The sequence below is a fragment of the Macaca thibetana genome, chromosome 2 (genome assembly GCF_024542745.1).
Source record: "Macaca thibetana thibetana isolate TM-01 chromosome 2, ASM2454274v1, whole genome shotgun sequence".
Taxonomy (NCBI): Eukaryota; Metazoa; Chordata; class Mammalia; order Primates; family Cercopithecidae; genus Macaca; species Macaca thibetana.
This window is the reverse complement of record NC_065579.1, coordinates 15,392,895-15,414,813: the sequence shown is the minus strand read 5'-3', so window position 1 is coordinate 15,414,813 and position 21,919 is coordinate 15,392,895. Positions and strand designations below refer to the sequence as shown.

The window sequence follows — 21,919 nt, the reverse complement described above, 5'->3', positions numbered from 1 at the left end:
CATATCAGCATAAACCTTTGTTTCACTCTTTCTCATGGGTGCCTAGAGTTGCATTTTGTGGATATGATCTAATTTGTCTAACATTGCTTTTTATTGAGCTGTTTATAATGTTTTCAGTTTTTGCTGTTACAAATAATGCTGCAGTTAAGTATGGTTATATACATTTAAAGGGAATCCTTAATGAAGAAGACATTTGAAACAGTTTTTTAAACTTGATTTAATTTTTACAGGTTTACTTGAATGAATACTAATTTTTTTTTTTTTTTTTTTTTTTTGAGATGGATTTTTGCCCTTGTACCCCAGGCTGGAGTGCAATGGCGTATCTTGGCTCACTGCAACCTCCGCCTCCCAAGTGCAAGCAGTTCTCTTGCCTCAGCCTCCCAACTAGCTGGAATTACAGGCATACACCACCACGCCGGGCTAATTTTTTTATATTTTTAATAGAGATGGGGTTTCACCATGTCAATCAGGCTAGTCTCAAACTCCTGACCTCAGGAGATCCATCTGCTTCAGCTTCCCAAAGTGCTGGCATTACGAGTATGAGCCACCCACCCGGCTTAATGAGTACTAATTTTAGGATTGCTTTATTTATGTGTGCAATATAAGAAGTATATTGTTTCTGCCAGGTGCGGTGGCTCACGCCTGTAATCCCAGCACTTTGGGAGGCCAAGGCGGGCAAATCGCCTGAGGTCAAGAGTTCAAGACCAGCCTGGCCAACGTGGCAAAACCCTGTCTCTACTAAAAATACAAAAAAAGTTAGCTGGGCATAGTGGCGCACACCTGCAGTCTCAGCTACTCAGGAGGCTGAGGCAGGAGAACTGCTTGAACCCAGAAGGCAGAGGTTGCAGTGAGCCGAAATCATGCCACTATACGCCAGCCCTGGGGGACAGAATGAAACTCTGTCTCTCACACACACACAAAAAGTAGTATAGGCCGGGCGCGGTGACTCACGCCTGTAATCGCAGCACTTTGGGAGGCCGAGGTGGGCGGATCACGAGGTCAGGCGATCGAGACCATCCTGGCTAACAGGGTGAAACCCCGTCTCTACTAAAAATACAAAAAAGCCGGGCGAGGTGGCGGGCGCCTGTAGTCCCAGCTACTCGGGAGGCTGAGGCAGGAGAATGGCATGAACCCGGAAGGCGGAGCTTGCAGTGAGCTGAGATCGCGCCACTGAACTCCTGCCTGGGCGACACAGCGAGACTCCATCTCAAAAAAATAAAAAAGATAAAAAAATAAAAAAAAAGTAGGGCCAGGCGCGGTGGCTCAAGCCTGTAATCCCAGCACTTTGGGAGGCCGAGACGGGCGGATCACGAGGTCAGGAGATCGAGACCATCCTGACTAACACGGTGAAACCCCGTCTCTACTAAAAATACAAAAAACTAGCCGGGCGAGGTGGTGGCGAGTGCCTGTAGTCCCAGCTACTCGGGAGGCTGAGGCAGGAGAATGGCGTGAACCCGGGAGGCGGAGCTTGCAGTGAGCCGAGATGGTGCCACTGCACTCCAGCCCGGGCGACAGAGCGAGACTCCGTCTCAAAAAAAAAAAAAGAGTAGTATATTGTCTTATAATGGTTAAACATCTGCAGAGTTGTGTAATTTAACTTTACCTTCTGAGAATGTCATTAAAGAGAAGTGTGTATACAGGGTGGGATTACTCTCAAAGAGTTTTGTACCTTTCATGGGTACAGCTATTTGCTTTGCATATGTCATAGGAGGATTGATGATTTTCAGAGAAAATAATATCACTTCCGTTTTTGTGTGTGTGTGTGAAAAGAAGCAAAGGGCTTCCATAGAGAATGCCGTCATGATAAAGTGAGGCAAGGGTGGATTCTGTAGTGTATATATATATATTTTTCTTATGGAGCAGATGGGAGGGAGAAAGGAAACAGTACAAGATGGAAGGAGCCTTAGGGTAGATTTATAAAAAGGACTGTTATGCCAGACAGTAGCAATGGTAATGTGGACACAAATGGTGAAGGGGAGGAGTTGTAAAAGAATTGTGTCATAATTTTCAAAGCCATAAAGCTCACAATGCAGTTGGGTGTGTTAAAGGGCAGTTCTGTGGCAGGAGCCAGCTGTCTTCTATATAAGGAGCCTGAGCACTGTGTTTTAAGATTGTGGAATTCTTCGAGATTTCATCTGTTTCTGACCTGAACTCTTAGGTTATTGAAAATGTGACTAGTGTATAGTTTAGCTTTTATGGACTATTTTGACCCCTTGGGCTCAATAATACCCAAGACACCAATGCAAAGCCCCATTTTCTGTTTCCAGCATAACTGATATGCAGTAAATTAGCATGACTTTTCCAATGGCCACTTTTTATGATATGGGTTCATAGCCCCTTGAGTATTTTTGTTTATATACAAAAACTTTCATTCTAACCAAGTTACCAAGTATGGTTTTAGAAGGCAGATAATAATTAAAGAAGTTGTGAGATTCTATATTAAATCAAGGTAGTTTTCAGAAAAATATTCTCACAATTGAAATAAAAATGTGGCCCCAAATTAGGAAAATGTCTCAGAAATCAACTAACTAGTTTAATGGTAAGATTTGGATGAACTTAGAGATATAATGGATGAATAAAGTTACATAGTCATCCTTTGGTATCCTTGAGGGATTGGTTCCAGGGCCCCCGACAGATACCACAGTCCTCAGATATAAAATTTCTTATATAAAATGGTGTAGTAATTGCACATAACCTATGCATAGCCTCTCATATACTTTACTTATTTTTATTTTATTTATTTTTTTGAGACATAGTTTCGCTCTTGTCATGCAGGATGGAGTGCAGTGGCTCAATCTTGGCTCACTGCAACCTCCGCCTCCTGGGTTCCAGCGATTCTCCTGCTTCAGCCTTCCAAGTAGCTGGGATTACGGGTGTGTGCCACCATGCCTGGCTAATTTTTGTATTGTTAGTAGAGACAGGCTTTCACCATGTTGACCAGGCTGGTATTGAACTCCTGGCCTCAAGTGATCCACCCATCTTGGCCTCCCAAAGTGCTGGGATTACAGGTGTGAGCCACTGCGCCCAGCCTTCTTTCATATACTTTAAGTCATCTTTAGAGTACTTATAATACCTAGTGCACTGTATATGCTGTATAAACAGTTATCATACTATGTTGGTTTTTAATTTTTAAAAAATTGTTGTAGTGTTATTTTTTATTTTTATATTTTAGAATATTTTCTATTTATAGTTGGTTGAATCTACAGATTTGGAACCTGTGGATTCCAAGCACCAACTGTATATATAATGACACTTTTAGAAATTTGCTTCAGTTTCTGAACTACTCAGTGCTGTATGAAGCCGTAAGTATTATTCAATTAAGGAGATAACACACTCACACAAACATTCTATGCTCTGGAATTAAATAAATGCTATGACTTTGAAATTTTAAGGTGATTCTGTTCCTAGATGTTTATCAAAGAGAAACAGAAACTTGTCCACAAAAGAATTTTATAGTAGCTTTACTCCTGGTAGACAAAACCTAGACATAGCCGAGGTATTCGTCAGTAGAAGAATGGATAACTAAGTTGTATTACACTTGTATTTTGGAATACTAGTCAGCTATAAGGAAGAACCAATGAGATCGGGCACAGTGGCTCATGTCTGTAATCCCGACGCTTTGGGAGGTCCAGGCAGGCAGATTGCTTGAGTCCAGCAGTTTGAGACGAGCATGGGCAACATGGTGAAACACCATCTGTACAAAAAACTGGCTAGGCATGGTGCTGCACATCTGTAGTTCCAGCTGCTCGGGAGGCTGAGGTGGGAGGATCACCTGAGCCCTGTAGGTTTGAGGCTACAGTGAACTGACGTTGCACCGATGCACTCCAACCTGGGTGACAGAGTGAGACCCTGTCTCAAACCAAAACCAATTACTAATACACAAGTTAACATGGATGAATCTCAAAACATTTTTGTTTCCTCTTTTCCTTCACATGAGGTATATACTGTATGATTCCATTTATACCATGACAAACAAAACTTTCTGAATAGACAAAACTAATTTATGTTGCTAGAAATCAGAACAGTGGTTGCGGGAATTGACTGGAAAGAAATGTAAACGCATCAATTTAAGCAGCAGACCCCAGCCTTTTTGGCACCAGGGACCGGGATCGTGGTAGACAATTTTTCTGTGGAAAGGGTTGCAGGGGAGGTAGATTCAGGATGATTCAAAAACATTACATTTATTGTGCACTGTATTTCTGTTATTATTACATTGTAATACATAATGAAATAATTATACAACTCACTATAATGTAGAATCAGTGGGAGCCCTGAGCTTGTTTTCCTACAACTAGATGGTCCCATGTGGGAGTGATGGGAGACAGTGACAGATCATCAGGCATTAGATTCTCATATGGAGCTCCTTACAGGCACAGTTCACGATAAGATATACACTCCTATGAGAATCTAATGCTGCTGCTGATCTGACAGGAGGCAGATCTCAGGCAGTAATGCAAGCCATGGGAGCAGCTGTAAATATAGATGAAGCGGGCCAGGCGTGGTGGCTCATGCCTGTAATCCCAGCACTTTGGGAGGCTGAGGCGGGTGGGTCACCTGAGGTCAGGAGTTTGAGACTAGCCGGGCCAACATGGTGAAACCCTGTCTCTACTAAAAATACAGAAATACAAACATTAGGGTGTGGTGGTATGCACCTGTAATATATATATTTTTAGTAGAGGCAGGGTTTTACCATGTTGTCCAGGCTGGTCTCAAACCCCTGACCTCAAGTGATCCTGAAGTGTTGGGATAACAGGCGTGAGCCACTGTGCCCAGCCAAATTTGGTTTCTTAACTAAAAAAGAAGAAAATAAGGCCGGGCGCGGTGGCTCAAGCCTGTAATCCCAGCACTTTGGGAGGCCGAGGCGGGCGGATCACGAGGTCAGGAGATCGAGACCATCCTGGCTAACACAGTGAAACCCCGTCTCTACTAAAAATACAAAAAAACTAGCCGGGCGCGGTGGCGGGCGCCTGTAGTCCCAGCTACTCGGGAGGCTGAGGCAGGAGAATGGCGTAAACCCGGGAGGCGGAGCTTGCAGTGAGCTGAGATCCGGCCACTGCACTCCAGCCTGGGTGACAGAGCAAGACTCCGTCTCAAAAAAATAAATAAATAAAATAAAAAAAAATAAAAAAGAAGAAAATACTTATCTACTTGTATTTAATATGTATTCCTTAGATTCTAAGGCTGCAGTATCCAAGCCATTCACCACATATGGCTACTAAGCACTTGAATTGTGTCCAGTGTGAATTCAGGTGCACTGTTCAAGTGTAAGACACACACCAGGTTTCAAAACATACTATGAAAAAAATGGAGGCCGGGCACGGTGGCTCAAGCCTGTAATCCCTTCACTTTGGGAGGCCGAGACGGGCGGATCACGAGGTCAGGAGATCGAGACCATCCTGGCTAACACGGTGAAACCCCGTCTCTACTAAAAAAATACAAAAAAAAAATAAGCCGGGTGAGGTGGCGGGCGCCTGTAGTCCCAGCTGCTCGGGAGGCTGAGGCAGGAGAATTGCGCGAACCCGGGAGGCGGAGCTTGCAGTGAGCGGAGATCTGGCCACTGCACTCCAGCCTGGGCGACAGAGCCAGACTCCGTCTCAAAAAAAAAAAAAAAAGAAAAAAAGAAAAAAATGGAAACTATGTCATTAATAACTTTTGAATCAATTATATGTTGAATTGATATTTTAAACATAGTAGCTTAAATTAAATATATTAAAAATAGGCCGGGCGCAGTGACTTACGCCTATAATCACAGCACTTTGGGAGGCCAAGGTTGGTGGATCACCTGAGTTCAAGAGTTTGAGACCAGCCTGGCCAACATGATGAAACCCCCTCTCCCTACCAAAAGTACAAAAATTAGCTAGGTGTGGTGGTGGGCACCTGTAATCCCAGCTACACGGGGGGCTGAGGCAGGAGAATCACTTGAACCCGGGAGGCGGAGGTTGCTGTGTGCCGAGATTGCACCACTGCACTCCAGCCTAGGTGACAGAACAAGACTCCATCTCAAAAAAAATAAATATAGTAAGCCAGGCGAGGTGGCTCACACCTGTAATCCCAGGACTTTGGGAGGCCAAAGCAGGTGGATCACCTGAGGTCAAGAGTTTGAGATAAGCCTGGCCAACATGGTGAAACCCTGTCTGTACTAAAAATACAAAAAATTAAGCGGGTGTAGTGGCGCGTGCCTGTAATCCCAGCTATTAGGAGGCTGAAGCAGGAGAATCGCTTGAACCCAGGAGGTGGAGGTGGAGGTTGCTGTGAGCCCAGATGGCGCTATTGCACTCCAGCCTTGGCAACAAGAGCGAAATTCCATCTCAATAAATAAATAAAATAAAAATAATTTTACGTGTTTCTTTTAATGTTATTTTTTAAACGTGTCTGTTAGAAAATTTTAAATTACATTTATGGCTTCAATTGTATTTCTTCCTTTTTTTTATCTTTTACCAAAAAAAAAAAAACGATACCACAAACTTTCACTACACCATACACAAACTTCTGGCCTCAAGCAATTCTCCCACTTCAGCCTCCCGGATAACTAAGACTACAGACATGGGCTGGGCTCCATGGCTCATGCCTGTCATCCCAGCACTTGGGGAGGCTGAGGCGGGCAGATCATGAGGTCAAGAGATCGAGACCATACTGGTCAACATGGTGAAACACCATCTCTACTAAAAATACAAAAATTAGCTGGGCGTGGTGGTGCACGCATGTAGTCCCAGCTCCTCGGGAGGGTGAGGCAGGAGAATTGCTTGAATGCAGGAGGCAGAGGTTGCAGTGAGCTGAGATTGTGCCACTGCACTCCAGCCCAGTGACAGAGTGAGACTCCGTCCTCCCCAGCCCAAAAAAAAAAAAGACTACAGGCATGTACCGCCGTGCCTAGCTACTTTTTTATTTTTTGTAGAGCCAGAGTCTCGCTGTGTTGCCCAGTGTAGTCTTACACTCCTGGGCTGAAGCAAAACTCCTGGGCTCAAGCAGTCTTACCACCTTGGCCCCCCCAAAGCATTAAAATTACAAGTGTTAGCCACTGCAGTTGGCTGTGGCTCTAATTATATTTCTCTTGAATAGAACTGCTCTAAGGTTTTAAGACAAGTGTGTTTGGATGTTTGTATAACATGATTTTTACGTGTGTGAATGTTGTTACTATGCCACAGTTTTTTTGTACCACAAGTTTTAACTGAATTATTTATCTCTTTAGAAAATTTTTTTTCATTAAAAGGCCTAATTCCCAAAGGAATCATCTTAGAACATAGTTTCTTGGGCAGGATTGATATTTTGGCTATATGCTTTGATTTACATGTGAATGCTGCATCCATTTGGGAGATAATAGGTTTTTTAAATACAATGATTGATTATAATAGAATAATGTATTTTTCTTCTGATATGTTTTTTGGTATTTATTTATTTATTTATTTAGAGATGGAGTCTCACTCTGGCCCATACTGGAGTGCAGTAGCACAATCTTGGCTCGCTGCAGCCCCTGCCTTCTGGGTTCAAATTATTCTTCTGCCTCAGCCTCCCAAGTAGCTGGGATTACAGCTGCCCACCACACCCAGCTAATGTTTGTAGTTTTTGTAGAGACAGGGTTTCACCATTTTGGCTAGGCTGGTCTCAAACACCTGACCTCAAGTGATCTGCCCACCTCTGCCTCCCAAAGTGCTGGGATTACAGGTGTGAGCCACCACACCCAGTCTGTTTTTGTTTTTTTGTTTGAGATGGGAGTCTCGCTCTGTCGCCCAGGCTGGAATGCTGTGGCGCAGTCTCGGCTCACCGCAACCTCTGCCTCCTGGGTTCAAGCGATTCTCCTGCCTTAGCCTCCCGAGTAGCTGGGACTACAAGTGCACTCCCAGCTAACTTTTTTCTATTTTTAGTAGAGACGGGGTTTCACCGTGTTAGCCAGGATGGTCTTGATCTCCTGACCTCATGATCCACCCACCTCGACCTCCCAAAGTGGTGGGATTACAGGCGTGAGCCACTACACCCGGCCACCTTTTTTTTTTTTTAATAGCTTTATCGAGGCTGGCTGCGGTGGCTCGCCCCTGTAATTCTCGCCTTTTGGGAGGCCAAGACAGGTGGATCATTTGAGTTGAGGAGTTTGAGACCAGTCTGGGAAACATGGTGAAACCTTGTCTCTGTAAAGAATACAAAAAAACTAGCCTAATGTGATTGTGCACACCAGTAGTCCCAGCTATTTGGGCGGCTAAGGCAAGAGGATCACTTGAGCCCTGGAGGTCGAGGCTGCAGTGAGCTGAGATCACGCCACTCCACTCCAGCCTAGGTAACAGAGTGAGACCCTGTCTCAAAAATAAAAAATAGTTTTATTGGCCAAGCGTGGTGGCTTACGTCTGTAATCCCAGCACTTTGGGAGGCCAAGGCGGGTGGATCACCCGAGTTCAGGAGTTTGAGACCAGCCTGACCAACATGGAGAAACCCCATCTCTACTAAAAATACAAAAAAATTAGCCAGGGGTGGTGGCAAATGCCTGTAATGCCAGCTACTCGGGAGGCTGAGGCAGGAGAATCGCTTGAACCGGGAGGCAGAGGTTGCAGTGAGCTGAGGTCATGCCATTGCATTCTAGCCTGGGCAACAAGAGTGAAATTCCATCTCAAAAAAAAAGAAAAGAAAAAATAGCTTTATTGTGGCCAGGCGCAGTGGCTCACACCTGTAATCATAGCACTTTCGAAGGCCAAGGCAGGTGGATCACTTGAGTTCAGGAGTTTGAAACCAGCCGGGCCAGCGTGGCGAAATCCCATCTCTACTAAAAATACAAAAATTAGCCGGGGGCAGAGAGCGAGTGTAGTGGCCCATGCCTGTATTCCCAGCACTGTGGGAGGCCCAGGTGGGTGGATCACCTAAGGTCAGGATTTGAGACCAGCCTGGCCAACATGGGGAAACCCCATCTCTAGTAAAAATACAAAAATTAGCTGGGCGTGGTGGCAGCCAGCTGTAATCCCAGCTACTTGGGAGGCTGAGGCAGGAGAATCGATTGAACCCAGGAGGCAGAGGTTGCAGTGAGCCAAGATCGTGCCATTGCACTCCAGTCTGGGGGACAAGAGCCAAACTCTGTCTTAAAAAAAAAAAAAAAAAAATTGCCAGGTGTGGTGGTGTACAACTATAGTCCCAGCTACTCAGGAGGCTGAGGCAGGAGAGTCACTTGAACCCGGGAGGCAGAGGTTGCAGTGAGCCAAGATTACGCCACTGCACTCCAGCCTGGGCGATGGAGTGAGACTCTGTCTCAAAAAAAAAAAAAAAGCTTTATTGAAACAATTCAAATGGCATACAGTTAATCCATTAGAAGTATACAATCCATGGTTTTTATTATTTTCATAGTATGTACAACCATCAGCAGATAATTTTAGAACATTTTTATTACCCCAAAAACAAACCCTATACACTCAGCTATTACCACCCCCCTTCCTCATTCCTAACTAATCTACCTTCTGTCTTCATAGATTTACCTATTTTGAACTTTCATATAAATGGAATGATCTATATGTGAGCTTTTGTAACTGGCTTCTTTCACTTCACATAATGTTTTCAGGGTTCATCCAAGTTGTAGCTTGTATCAGTACTTTATTCCTTTTGATTCCATTATCTAGACATACATTTTATTTATCCATTCATCCATTGATGGAACATGTGGATTATTTATCTTTTTGCTATTGTGAATAATGCTCCTATAAACATTCATCTACAAGTTTTTGTGTGAACTTTTTTTTCTTTTTTTGAGATGGAGTCTCACTCTGTCACCCAGGCTGGAGTGCAGTGGCACAGTCTCAGCTCACTGCAAGCTCCACCTCCCGGGTTCACGCTATCCTCCTGCCTCAGCCTCCCAAGTAGCTGGGACTACAGGCGCCTGCCACCAAGCCCAGCTAATTTTTTTTGTATTTTTAGTAGAGACAGGGTTTCACCGTGTTAGCCAGGATGGTCTCAATCTCCTGACCTCGTGATCCACCCTCCTTGACCTCCCAAAGTGCTGAGATTACAGGCGTGAGCCACCGTGCCCAGCCATTTGTTTTTATTTCTCTTTGGTATATACCTGGGTGTGGAATTGCCTGGTCACAGATAGCTCTGTTTAATTGTTTGAGGAATTGCCAGACTGTTTACTTTTTTTATTTTTATTTTTTTGAGATGGAGTTTCACTTTTGTTGCCCAGGCTGGAGGGCAATGTCGCGATCTCCTCTCACTGCAACCTCCGCCTCCTGGGTTCAAGCGATTTCTCCTGCCTTAGCCTTCCTGAGTAGCTGGGATTACAGGCATGCACTGCCACCATGCCCAGCTAATTTTGTATTTTTGTAGAGAGAGGGTTTCTCCATGTTGATCAGGCTGGTCTCAAAACTCCTGACCTCAGGTGATCCACCCACCTCAGCCTCCCAAAGTGCTGGAATTACGGGCATGAGCCACCGCACTCAGCACCCAACTGTTTTCTAAACTGGTTGCACCAGTCCATAATCCCACCAGCAGCGTAAAGGATTCCAGTTTCTTCACATTCTCACCAACACTTATTATTGTACCACATCTTTTTATACATTGTAATGAGTAGCAAGTGGTATCTCATTGTGGCTTTGATATCCATTTCACTGAAGAACAATGAAGTTGAACAACTTTTCCTGTGCTTGTTACTCAATTTGTATGTTATATTTGGAAACATGTTTATGCAGATCCTTTGCCCATTTTTTAATTGGGTTATTTGTCTTTATTATTGAGTTATAAGAGTTTTTGTTTGTTTGTTTTTTGAGATGGAGTCTCACTCTTGTCGCCCAGGCTGGAGTGCAGTGGCGCCATCTCAACTCACTGCAAAATCTGCCTCCTGGGTTCAAGTGATTCTCCTGCCTCAGCCCCGAGTAGCTGGGATTACAGGTGCCTGCCACCACACCCAACTAATTTTTGTACCTTAGTAGAGATGGGGTTTTGCCATATTGGCCATGCTGGTCTCGAACTCCTGACATCAGGTGATCCACCCACCTTGGCCTCCCAAAGTACTGGGATTACAGACATGAGCCACCTCGCTCAGCCCTTTTTTTTTTTTTTTTTTTTGCAGGGGAGGGGGCAGGGGGGATAGAGTTTCACTCTGTTGCCCAGGCTGGAGTGCAGTGGTACAATCTTGGCTCACCCACCTCCAGGTTCAAGCAATTCTCCTGTCTTAGCCTCTCGAGTAGCTGGGATTATAGACATGCATTACCATGCCCAGCTAATTTTTGCATTTTTAGTAGAGACGGGGTTTCACCGTCTTGGCCAGGCTGGTCTCGAACTCCCGACCTCAGGTGATCCACCTGCCTTGGCCTCCCAAAGTGCTGGGATTACAGGCATGAGCCAACGCGTCCGGCCAAGAGTTATTTATATGTCCTAGATGCAACTATCAGATATATGACTTGTAGTTATCTTCTCACATTCTGAGTGTTGTCTTTTCACTTTTTGAAGGTGTCCTTTGAAGCATAAACGTTTTTCATTTTGATGAAATTTAATTCTTACATTGTTTCTTGTGCTTTTCATACCATATCTAAGACTTCTTTACTAAATCCAAGATCATGAGGATTTACCATGTCTTCCTCTAAGAATTCTAAGTTTTAGCACTTACATTTAGGTCTTTGATCCATGTTGAGTTAATTTTTTTTTTTTTTTTTTTTTTGAGATGGAGTTTCGCTCTTGTTGCCCAGGCTGGAGTGCAATGGTGTGATCTCGCCTCACCTCAACCTCCACCTCGGGTTCAAGCGATTCTCCTGCCTCAGCCTTCCAAGTAGCTGGGATTACAGGAATGTGCCACCACACCTGGCTAATTTTGTATTTTTAGTAGAGACAGGATTTCCCCATGTTGGTCACGCTGGTCTCAAACTCCCGACTTCAGGTGATCTGTCTGCCTTGGCCTCCCGAAGTGCTGGGATTACAGGCATGACCCACTGCGGCCTGCCTCATTTTGAGTTAATTTTTATAGATGAGGAGATAAGGTTCAACTTCATTTTTTTGGCATACTAGGATCTTATTAATAGTAGAGAAATATCGGGTGATGGGTGCACCAACTTGTGTAACCAAATACCTGTTCCCCCAAATACCTATGAAAATAAAATGAAGGAAGGAAGGAAGGGAGGGAGGAAGAAAGGAAATAGCTGGGTGTGGTGGCTCATGCTTGTGATTCCAGCACTTTGAGAGGCTGAAGTGGAAGGATCCCTTGAGTCCAGGAGTTGAAAACCAGCCTGGCCAACATAGTGAGACCTTGTCTCTACAAAAAATTTAGTCCAGGCATGATGGCTCACGCCTGTAGTCCTAGCTAGTTGGGAGACTGAGGTGGGAGGATCACTTGGGCCCAGAAGGTAGAGACTGCAGTGAGCCAAGATCACACCAGCCTGGACGACAGAGCTAGATACTGTGTCAAAAAAGTAAAGGGCTGGGCACAGTGACTCATGCCTGTAATCCCAGCACTGTGGGAGGCCAAGGCGAGTGGATCACCTGAGGTCAGGAGTTTGAGACCAAGCTGACCAATATGGTGAAACCCCGTCTCTACTAAAAATACAAAAATTAGCCGGGCATGGTGGCTCAGCCTGGGCAACAAGAGCAAAACTCCGTCTCAAAAAACAAAACAAAACAAAACAAAAATTAGCTGGGTGCGGTGATGTGCACCCAGCTAATAGTCTCAGCTACTCAGGAGGGTAAGACAGAAGAATTGCTTGAACCCTGGAGCCAGAAGTTGCAGTGAGCCGAGATCCCACCACTGCACTCCACCCTGAGCGACAGAGCAAGACTCCATCTCAAAAACAAACAAAAAAGAATAAAGAAGTAATTTCATAGATTTAGTCATGTAACAATATTTCATTGTTGCATAGTGGCTTAATAACTGTCATGGGTATGAACTGACTCTTACATGTTGCATATTATAGAACGTCTTTGTTATTCGTTCTGAGATTGTGATATTAGCTGAACTTAATGGAGGCTGTTCAAGAGTCTGGAAAAGAGTGTAACAGGGCCAGGCGCGGTGGCTCAAGCCTGTAATCCCAGCACTTTGGGAGGCCGAGACGGGCGGATCACGAGGTCGGGAGATCGAGACCATCCTGGCTAACGTGGTGAAACCCCGTCTCTACTAAAAAATACAAAAAACTAGCCGGGCGAGGTGGCGGGCACCTGTAGTCCCAGCTACTCGGGAGGCTGAGGCAGGAGAATGGCGTAAACCCGGGAGGCGGAGCTTGCAGTGAGCTGAGATCCGGCCACTGCACTCCAGCCTGGGCGGCAGAGCGAGACTCCGTCTCAAAAAAAAAAAAAAAAAAAAAAAAGTGTAACAGAACTGAAAAAGGTAGGAAATAATGTTGGAGCCAACATGGGAAATGTCTGTACAAGAAATTAAAATCAAAGTATACAAAATTTAAAGTTTTTTTTTTTTTTTGGAGACAGCATCTTGCTCTGTTGCCCAGGCTGGAGTGCAGTCTTGGCTTACTGCAGCTTCTACCTCCCACGTTCAAGCAGTCCTGCCACCTCAGCCTCCCAAGTAGCTGGGACTACAGTTGTGCACCACCATGCTACACTAATTTTTAAATTTTTTTTTGTAGAGACAAAGTCTCACTCTATCACCCAGGCTGGTGTCAAACTGCTGAGCTTGAGCAGTTCTCCCATATCAGCCTCCCAATGTGCTGAGATTATAAACGTGAGCAACAGCACCTGGCCTGAAAATGAAATTTTAATTTAATTGGTCATTTCTAAAATGGTAGGCCACAAAAGGGATAAAAGGAAATATTTGGAGCAAATTTAATTAAGCCCATTAAGTTATTCCACAAGTGTAAATTATAAAGCTTAATTAGTTCTTTCAGACTCTAATGTGACACTTAGTGAATTATTTTCCATTCAATTAAAAGGTACCTCCTGTGGTCCAGTGTTTATAAAAGAAGATGAATCAAACAAATGGTTGATAACATAAATATTATAGACAGTTTCAGTGTGCTTAAGAAACCATATTTCTTCTGTTGTTAGCCCGTTGGTGATATTGTAGCCCATAAGACATAACTAAAAGAGGATTATGGCTAATAATCTTTTGAATCTTATATTGCTTTTGCTAGAGATCCAGCCCCATTTCAGTCTTACGACTGAGTGTGGTCCTTCTGAAACTTGTGCATCTAACAAACTCTACCATAGAAGGAGCCTGCCTGTGTGACGTTTCCTTCATGCCATCAGCAATTTGTGTTCACGTTGACATGATTCACATCTGCCTCCAAGGATCTCATTTAGATGAACTGGTGATCAGATTGATCACAAACCAGGGTTAAAATAATTCTTCAGGCCAGGCGGGATGGCTCACTGTAATCCCAGCACTTTGGGAGGCCGAGGCAGGTGGATCACCTGAGATTGGGAGTTTGAGACCAGCCTGATCAACATGGAGAAACCCCATCTATACTAGAAATACAAAATTAGCCGGGAGTTGTGCGCATGCCTGTAATCCCAACTAGTAGAAAAGGCCGAGACAGGAGAATCGCTTGAACCCAGGAGGCGGAGATTGTGGTGAGCCAAGATCACACTATTGTACTCTAGCCTGGACAACAAGAGTGAAACTATGTCTCAAAAAAAAAAAAAAAATTTTTAGTGGTCAGCCATTCTGTGGAAACCACACAGGGACACTGATGTGGATAAATCATTCAACTCCTGTGGGCCGCCTTTTCCTTTTCTGTCAAATAAAGCAATTGAATTAGGTGATCTTAAGGTCCTGTCCATGTGTAAAATGCTAAGTCTCTGTGACTTTATATTTTATTTGCTGCCCAGGATAAGACTGGGTTCTTTGGGATGCTAGATTTGATAAAGATAAAACTTTTTTTTTTTTTTTTTTTTTTTTTTGAGACGGAGTCTTGCTCTGTCACCCAGGCTGGAGTGCAGTGGCCGGATCTCAGCTCACTGCAAGCTCCGCCTCCCGGGTTTACGCCATTCTCCTGCCTCAGCCTCCCGAGTAGCTGGGACTACAGGCGCCTGCCACCTCGCCCGGCTAGTTTTTTGTATTTTTAGTAGAGACGGGGTTTCACCGTGTTAGCCAGGATGGTCTCGATCTCCTGACCTCGTGATCCGCCCACCTCGGCCTCCCAAAGTGCTGGGATTACAGGCTTGAGCCACCGCGCCCGGCCAAGATAAAACTTTTTTAGCTTTTTTGTGTTAGACTTCTATTTGTGTTGGATTTGGACTATGTCAACTATGTTTGTCAATAAGATTCTTTTTGCACAGAAGTGTTATTAGCAAAATGTTCACAGAAGACAAAATTAAAAACTAATTGAACATCTAAACTTCTGTTAAGAGTTAAAAGTTGGCCGGGCGCGGTGGCTCACGCCTGTAATCCCAGCACTTTGGGAGGCCGAGGTGGGCAGATCACCTGAGGTCGGGGGTTCAAGACCAGCCTGACCAACATGGAGAAACCCCTTCTCTACTAAAAATACAAAAATTGAGAAGTTTCCCCCTTGGGCAGTGGCGTAGGTGGTAACCGCGATAGTAGCAGCTCCGGCGGCAGCAACAGTGACTATGAGAGATGGCACCAGCTGCAGCAGGACCTGCAACATCCCAGAGGTTTTTCCAGAGCTGCTTGGATGCTGTAATAGACGAGGACCCCCAAGCAGCGTTAGAGGAGCTGACTAAGGCTTTGAAACAAACCAGATAATGCACAATATTCATGTCAAAGAGCTTATTGTCACATTCTTCTTGGGAATTACTGTGTTGCTGTTGCTGATGCAAAGAAGTCTGTCGAACTCAATCCAAATAATTCCACTGATATGTTGAGAAAAGGAATATGTGAATATTATGAAAAAAACTATGCTGCTGCCCTAGAAGTTTTTACAGAAGGACAAAAATTAGATAGTGCAGATGCTAATTTCAGTGTCTGGATTAAAAGATGTCAAGAAGCTCAGAATGGTTCAGAATCTGAGGTGTGGACTCATCAGTCAAAAATCAAGTGTGGGCCAGGTGTGGTGGCTCAAGCCTGTAATCCCAGCACTTTGGGAGGCCGAGACGGGTGGATCACGAGGTCAGGAGATCAGGACCATCCCGGCTAATGCAGTGAAACCCCGTCTCTACTAAAAATACAAAAAACTAGCCGGGCGAGGTGGCGGGCGCCTGTAGTCCCAGCTACTCAGGAAGCTGAGGCAGGAGAATGGCGTAAACCCGGGAGGCGGAGCTTGCAGTGAGCCAAGATCTGGCCACTGCGCTCCAGCCTGGGCGACAGAGCGAGACTCCATCTCAAAAAAAAAAAAAATCAAGTGTGACTGGTATCAATCTCAAGTAGTCATTACACTTACGATCAAGAATGTTCAGAAGAATGATATAAATGTGGACTTTTCAGAAAAAGAGTTATCTGCTTTGGTTAAACTTCCTTCTGGGGAAGATTACAATTTGAAACTAGAACTTCATCCTATAATACCAGAACAGAGCACATTTAAAGTAGTTTCAACAAAGATTGAAATTAAACTGAAAAAGCCAGAGGCTGTGAGATGGGAAAAGCTAGAGGGGCAAGGAGATGTACCTATGCCAAAACGATTCATAGCAGGTGTAAAGAACCTATCTATAGCCATCATCATGTCCTTATACAAGAAACTGGGATAAATTAGTGGGTGAAATGAAAGAAGAAGAAAAGAATGAAAAGTTGGAGGGAAATGCAGCTTTAAACGTTATTTCAGCAGATCTATTCAGATGGTTCTGATGAAATGAAATGTGCCATGAACAAATCCTTTATGGAGTCTGGTGGTATAGTTTTTGAGTCCCAACTGGTCTGATGTAGGTAAAAAGAAAGTTGAAATCAATTCTCCTGATGATACGGAATGGAAAAAGTACTAAATAAATTAATTTGCTCTCACAAAAAAAAAAAAAAAACCACAAAAATTAGCCGGGCATGGGCCTGTAATCTCAGCTACTCGGAAGGGAAAGGCAGGAGAATTGCTTGAACCCGAGAGGCAGAGGTTGCAGTGAGCCAAGATCATGCTATTGCACTATAGCCTGAGCAACAAGAGCAAAAAACTCTATCTCAAAAAAAAAAAAAGGGCGGGGGGCCGGGTGCGGTGGCTCAAGCCTGTAATCCCACCACTTTGGGAGGCCGAGACGGGCGGATCACGAGGTCAGGAGATCGAGACCAGCCTGGCTAACACGGTGAAACCCCGTCTCTACTAAAAAAATACAAAAAACTAGCCAGGCGAGGTGGCGGGCGCCTGTAGTCCCAGTTACTCGGGAGGCTGAGGCAGGAGAATGGCCTAGACCCGGGAAGCAGAGCTTGCAGTGAGCTGAGATCCGGCCACTGCACTCCAGCCTGGGCAACAGAGCGAGATTCCGTCTCAAAAAAAAATTAAAAATAAAAAAATAAAAAATAAATAAAAAAGTTGGGCCGGGTGCGGTGGCTCAAGCCTGTAATCTCAGCACTTTGGGAGGCCGAGATGGGCGGATCGTGAGGTCAGGAGATCGAGACCATCCTGGCTAACACGGTGAAACCCCGTCTCTACTAAAAATACAAGAAAATTAGCCGGGCGAGGTGGCGGGCGCCTGTAGTCCCAGCTGCTCGGGAGGCTGAGGCAGGAGAATGGCGTGAACCGGGGGGGCCGGAGCTTGCAGTGAGCTGAGATCGCGCCACTGCACTCCAGCCTGGGGCACAGAGCCAGACTCTGTCTCAAAAAAAAAAAAAAAAAAAAAGTTGAAGGTTGGCAAGTTTAACATTTTTGGATTATTGTAGACAAATTGGCATGATTTTTTTTCTTTTCTTTTTTTTGAGACAGTCTGGCTCTGTCGCCCAGGCTGGGGTGCAGTGGCCAGATCTCAGCTCACTGCAAGCTCCGCGTCCTGGGTTTATGCCATTCTTCTGCCTCAGCCTCCCGAGTAGCTGGAACTACAGGCGCCCGCCACCTCGCCCAGGTAGTTTTTTGTATTTTTTAGTACAGAAGGGGTTTCACTGTGTTAGCCAGGATAGTCTCAATCTCCTGACCTCGTGATCCACCCGTCTCGGCCTCCCAAAGTGCTGGGATTACAGGCTTGAGCCACCGTGCCCAGCCATGAATTTTTTTCTTTAGAAATTTTATTTTACTTTTTTTTTTCGAGACAGAGTCTTGCAGTGTTTTCCAGGCTGGAGTGCAGTGGCGTGATCTCTCACTGCAACCTCTGCCTCCTGGGTTCAAGCGATTTTCCTGACTTGGCCTCCTGAGTAACTGGGACTACAGGCATACACCACCACGCCCAGCTAATTTTTGTATTTTTAGTAGTGACGGGATTTCACCATGCTAGCCAGGCTGGTCTCGAACTCCTAATCTCAGGTGATCCGCCTGCCTCAGCCTCCCTTAATTCTGGGATTACAGGCCTGAGCCACCGTGCCTGGCCTCTTTTGAAATTTAAAAATCTCGGCTACTCTGGGCATACTGCCTGTGGGGTAGCCCTGCTCTCCAAGGACCATTACAAAAAAATATATAGATATTTAGTATATAATTTCCCATATTCAGTTTGTTGAAAGAAATTACATTATTAGCCGGATACGGTGGCTCACGACCGTAATCCCAGCACTTTGGGAGTCCAAGGCAGGCAGATCACCTGAGGTCAGGAGTTCGAGACCAGCTTGGCCAATATGGTGAAACCCCATCTCTACTAAAACAACAAAATTAGGCGGGTGTGGTGGGGCATCCATGTAGTCCTAGCTACTCGGTAGGCTGAGGCAGGAGAATCGCTTGCACCCGGGAAGTGGAGGTTGCAGTGAGCAGAGATAATGCCATTGCACTCCAGCCTTGGTGACAAGCACAAAACTCCATATCAAAAAAAAAAAAAAAATTACATTATTAGATTTTTTATTTTTATTTTCATTTTTATTTATTTATTTTTTTGGAGACAGAGTTTCGCTCTTGTTTCCCAGGCTGGAATGCAATGGCATGATCTCGGCTCACTGCAACCTCCGCCTCCGAGGTTCAAGTGATTCTTCTGCCTCAGCCTCCCAAGTAGCTGGGATTACAGGCATGTGCCACCACGCCTGAGTAACTTTTTGTATCATTATTGGATTTTGTAAGCAAATTTTTCAAATGTTTGCTGTGAAGCTACTTTGTAAATTTATTTTCCTTTGACAAATGGTGACTGACTGGATTTACCCTCATTTTAGCCTTTTTTAATAAGGGTTAAACTATTTCAGATATTTGGTTTAGATTTCTTTAACTCACAGGATCTATGGCTTGACAAATTTTAATGCCCAGTCTTGCATAGCTTGTTGTAACTTGGTGCTTGAAGAAAATGTTTACTCTTTTCATTTCCTTTTTTTTTTTTTTTTTTTCCTTCTTTTTTTATCTTCTTTTCCAAGGGTTGGCATTCTGGGGACCTAGAGCTAGTTCCTGCAGCATGTGAAGGGGAGAGTGGGGTTTTGTCAGATCCTCCACAGGGGGGAAAAGCTAGTGTCTCTTCCCTTGAGGTATAGTTCTTCCAGTCTGATGAACTGTCAGATCCACTGAGTGATCGGTAAAGCAGATTGGACAGTGACTCGAGGAAGTGGGGGTGGGGACAATATTTTAAGTAGTAACTATCAAAAGTAAAGTGATTCTCTGGGGGCTCAGTAGAGCCATGTATGCTTCTAGCGTTAGCAGTCTGCAGGAATTGTGCAGAGTGTGGTGGTGTTTTCTAAGAGGAAAAGGAGGATGAGTGTGAGAGTGATGAGAGGTGAGTTGGGATGGATTGTAACGCACCAAGAGAAGGGAGCATAAATGTTGGTTTGAGTTTTGGGCAACGAAACTTGCTTAATCCTGATGGCTCTTAATCACAATGTCAGCCCTAAAGTTTCATATTCACAGTTGAGAACTTTTAATTGAATGATTATTTTTTATAGAGTCTTTTACCCTGTTTTGATTTAGAAGTTAAAGAAAGCAGATTTTTATATTGTACGTAATTATAGTTTGGGCTTCCTGGGAAACAGAATCCTGCTGCAAATCTTACATGACTGATTTCTGGACCCAAAGTGGGTTTGACAGTGGGCTGGAGCAGTAATAGCCCACCTACTGTCGGGAGAGGCCAGGGCAGGCATTTCCCAGCAAGCCTGCCTGAAGTGGGTCTTGTCCTAGACTCTAGGACCTAGATCATGCAGGAAAAGTCCCCTGTTTGTGGGAGCTGGAAAAGAGTTGGCTTCATCAGCAAAGTGACCTACCAACAGGAAAGGTGGGGGTCTGGAGAAGCAGATTTAAAATGTTGAAAGCTGTGTTTCTTTAACAAATACCTATTAAGCACCTACTGCCTATGTGAGATACTGCTCTAGTCTGTGTAGGAAACCACAGAAGTGTGCTTCTGCTTTTAAGGAGCTTATGTTTTACACTGACCTTTGGCAGAGTCACATATGAAAATGGATATTGGGCTGGGCGCGGTGGCTCACGCCTATAATCCCAACACTTTGGGAGGCCAAGGCGGGCAGATCACAAAGTCAGGAGTTTGAGACCAGCCTGGCCAACATAGTGAAACCCTGTCTCTACTAAAAAATACAAAAAATTAGCTGGACGTGGTGGCGTAATCCCAGCTATTTGGGAAGCTGAGGCGGGAGAATAGTTTGAACCCAGGAGGCAGAGGTTGCAGTGAGCCAAGATTGTGCCACTACACTCCAGCCCAGGCAACAGAGCAAGACTCCGTCTCAAAAGAAAAAGAAAAAAAAAGGATATTAAATTTTGTGACTGTCATTCACATGGGCCCTGAACTAATTTTTTTTTTTTTTTGCAACAGAGTTTCACTCTTGTTGCCCAGGCTGGAGCGCAATGGTGCGATCTCAACTCACCGCAACCTCCGCCTCCCAGGTTCAAGCGATTCTCCTGCCTCAGCCTCCCGGGTAGCTAGATTACAGGCATGTGCCACCACACCCGGCCAATTTTGTATTTTTAGTAGAGACGGGGTTTCTCCATGTTGGTCAGGCTGGTCTCGAACTCCCGACCTCAGGTGATCCGCCTGCCTCAGCCTCCCAAGTGCTGGGATTACAGGCGTGAGCCACCGTGCCCAGCCACTAATGGTCTTCTTGAGCCTCTGGAGACCAGACCTTTAATAGTCTGTAGTTTTGTTCGTAAGCAGTACATATCTGATATGTTGTAGTTACTCAGTATACTTCTTGAATGAATGTCACTGCCATTTTAAAATAAAAATACAAGTAAGCCAAAAGGAGAAATGAAGTCGCCAGTCTTGCCACACGGACTTAACTACTAACATGCTTCTGAAGATGGGAGATAACTAGCCTCCTGCCGCGGGTCCCTGAGTCTTCCTTCATGGAGAGGGTTCATTGTAGGGACTGGCCATGGGACAACCTTGGTGGTAAAGCCAGCTGTTGAAGAGCCAGAGATATTGATAGTAGGCTTGCCAGGAAAATTCCTTTGGAAGTGGCACTGCTTGCTTGCTCTCAAATTACTATCCTCTGTAACAAGGTTCAGATTGAAAATTATATACTCAGGGACAAAATATAAACTTGTGTTTGGATTAAACTTTTCTTCCTGTTTAAAAAGAGAAGTTAGAATACCTGTGTTGTGTATGCCTAGAACTTAGAAAAATTACAATGTACAAGAATCTTTTCTGCTGTGTTTTTTGTAAGTGGTCTTGTGAGTTAATAAAGAAGCAATGTGATTGGATGGGAAGAATAGCGGATTGGGAGTCTACAATGTCAAATGTTAGTCCTAACTAATCACACAGTAAATTAAAGACTATGTTTAATCACTTTGAGTCTCAGTTTCCACATCAGTTAAGGAACCACACTAGACAGTCTTTCAGCCCTCCCATGGTAGTATAAGGCATAAACCTCAATTTCCTTACGCTTCTCCAGGACCAGTCTACTTTTCTGTGTCGTTAAGAGTTGAGGGGCTGCCTTTCTAAGATTCTGGGAACCAAATTCTAGGGTAGTTTTCTAAGATTCTAGGAACCAAAAGTTAGCAAGTGAAGAGGAAACAGAATACTTTTGAATTTGCCCAGCTGTGCTTTTTATAGGAAGAGCCATTTCTAGTCAGAGGATTTCAGA

At 44.5% G+C, this 21,919-nt stretch overlaps 2 protein-coding genes and 1 pseudogene across 6 annotated transcripts in view; 2 read left to right on the top strand and 1 right to left on the bottom strand.

The window, feature by feature from the left end:
* DYNC1LI1 (dynein cytoplasmic 1 light intermediate chain 1) overlaps positions 1–21,919 on the bottom strand; it is a 354,482-nt gene that overhangs the window by 224,507 nt on the left and 108,056 nt on the right. The gene's annotated exons all lie outside the window — the stretch shown is intronic.
* Positions 1–21,919, top strand: part of CNOT10 (CCR4-NOT transcription complex subunit 10) — a 98,830-nt gene that overhangs the window by 60,623 nt on the left and 16,288 nt on the right. The window lies entirely within an intron of this gene.
* LOC126948074 (protein SGT1 homolog) lies at positions 14,834–16,818 on the top strand (annotated as a pseudogene).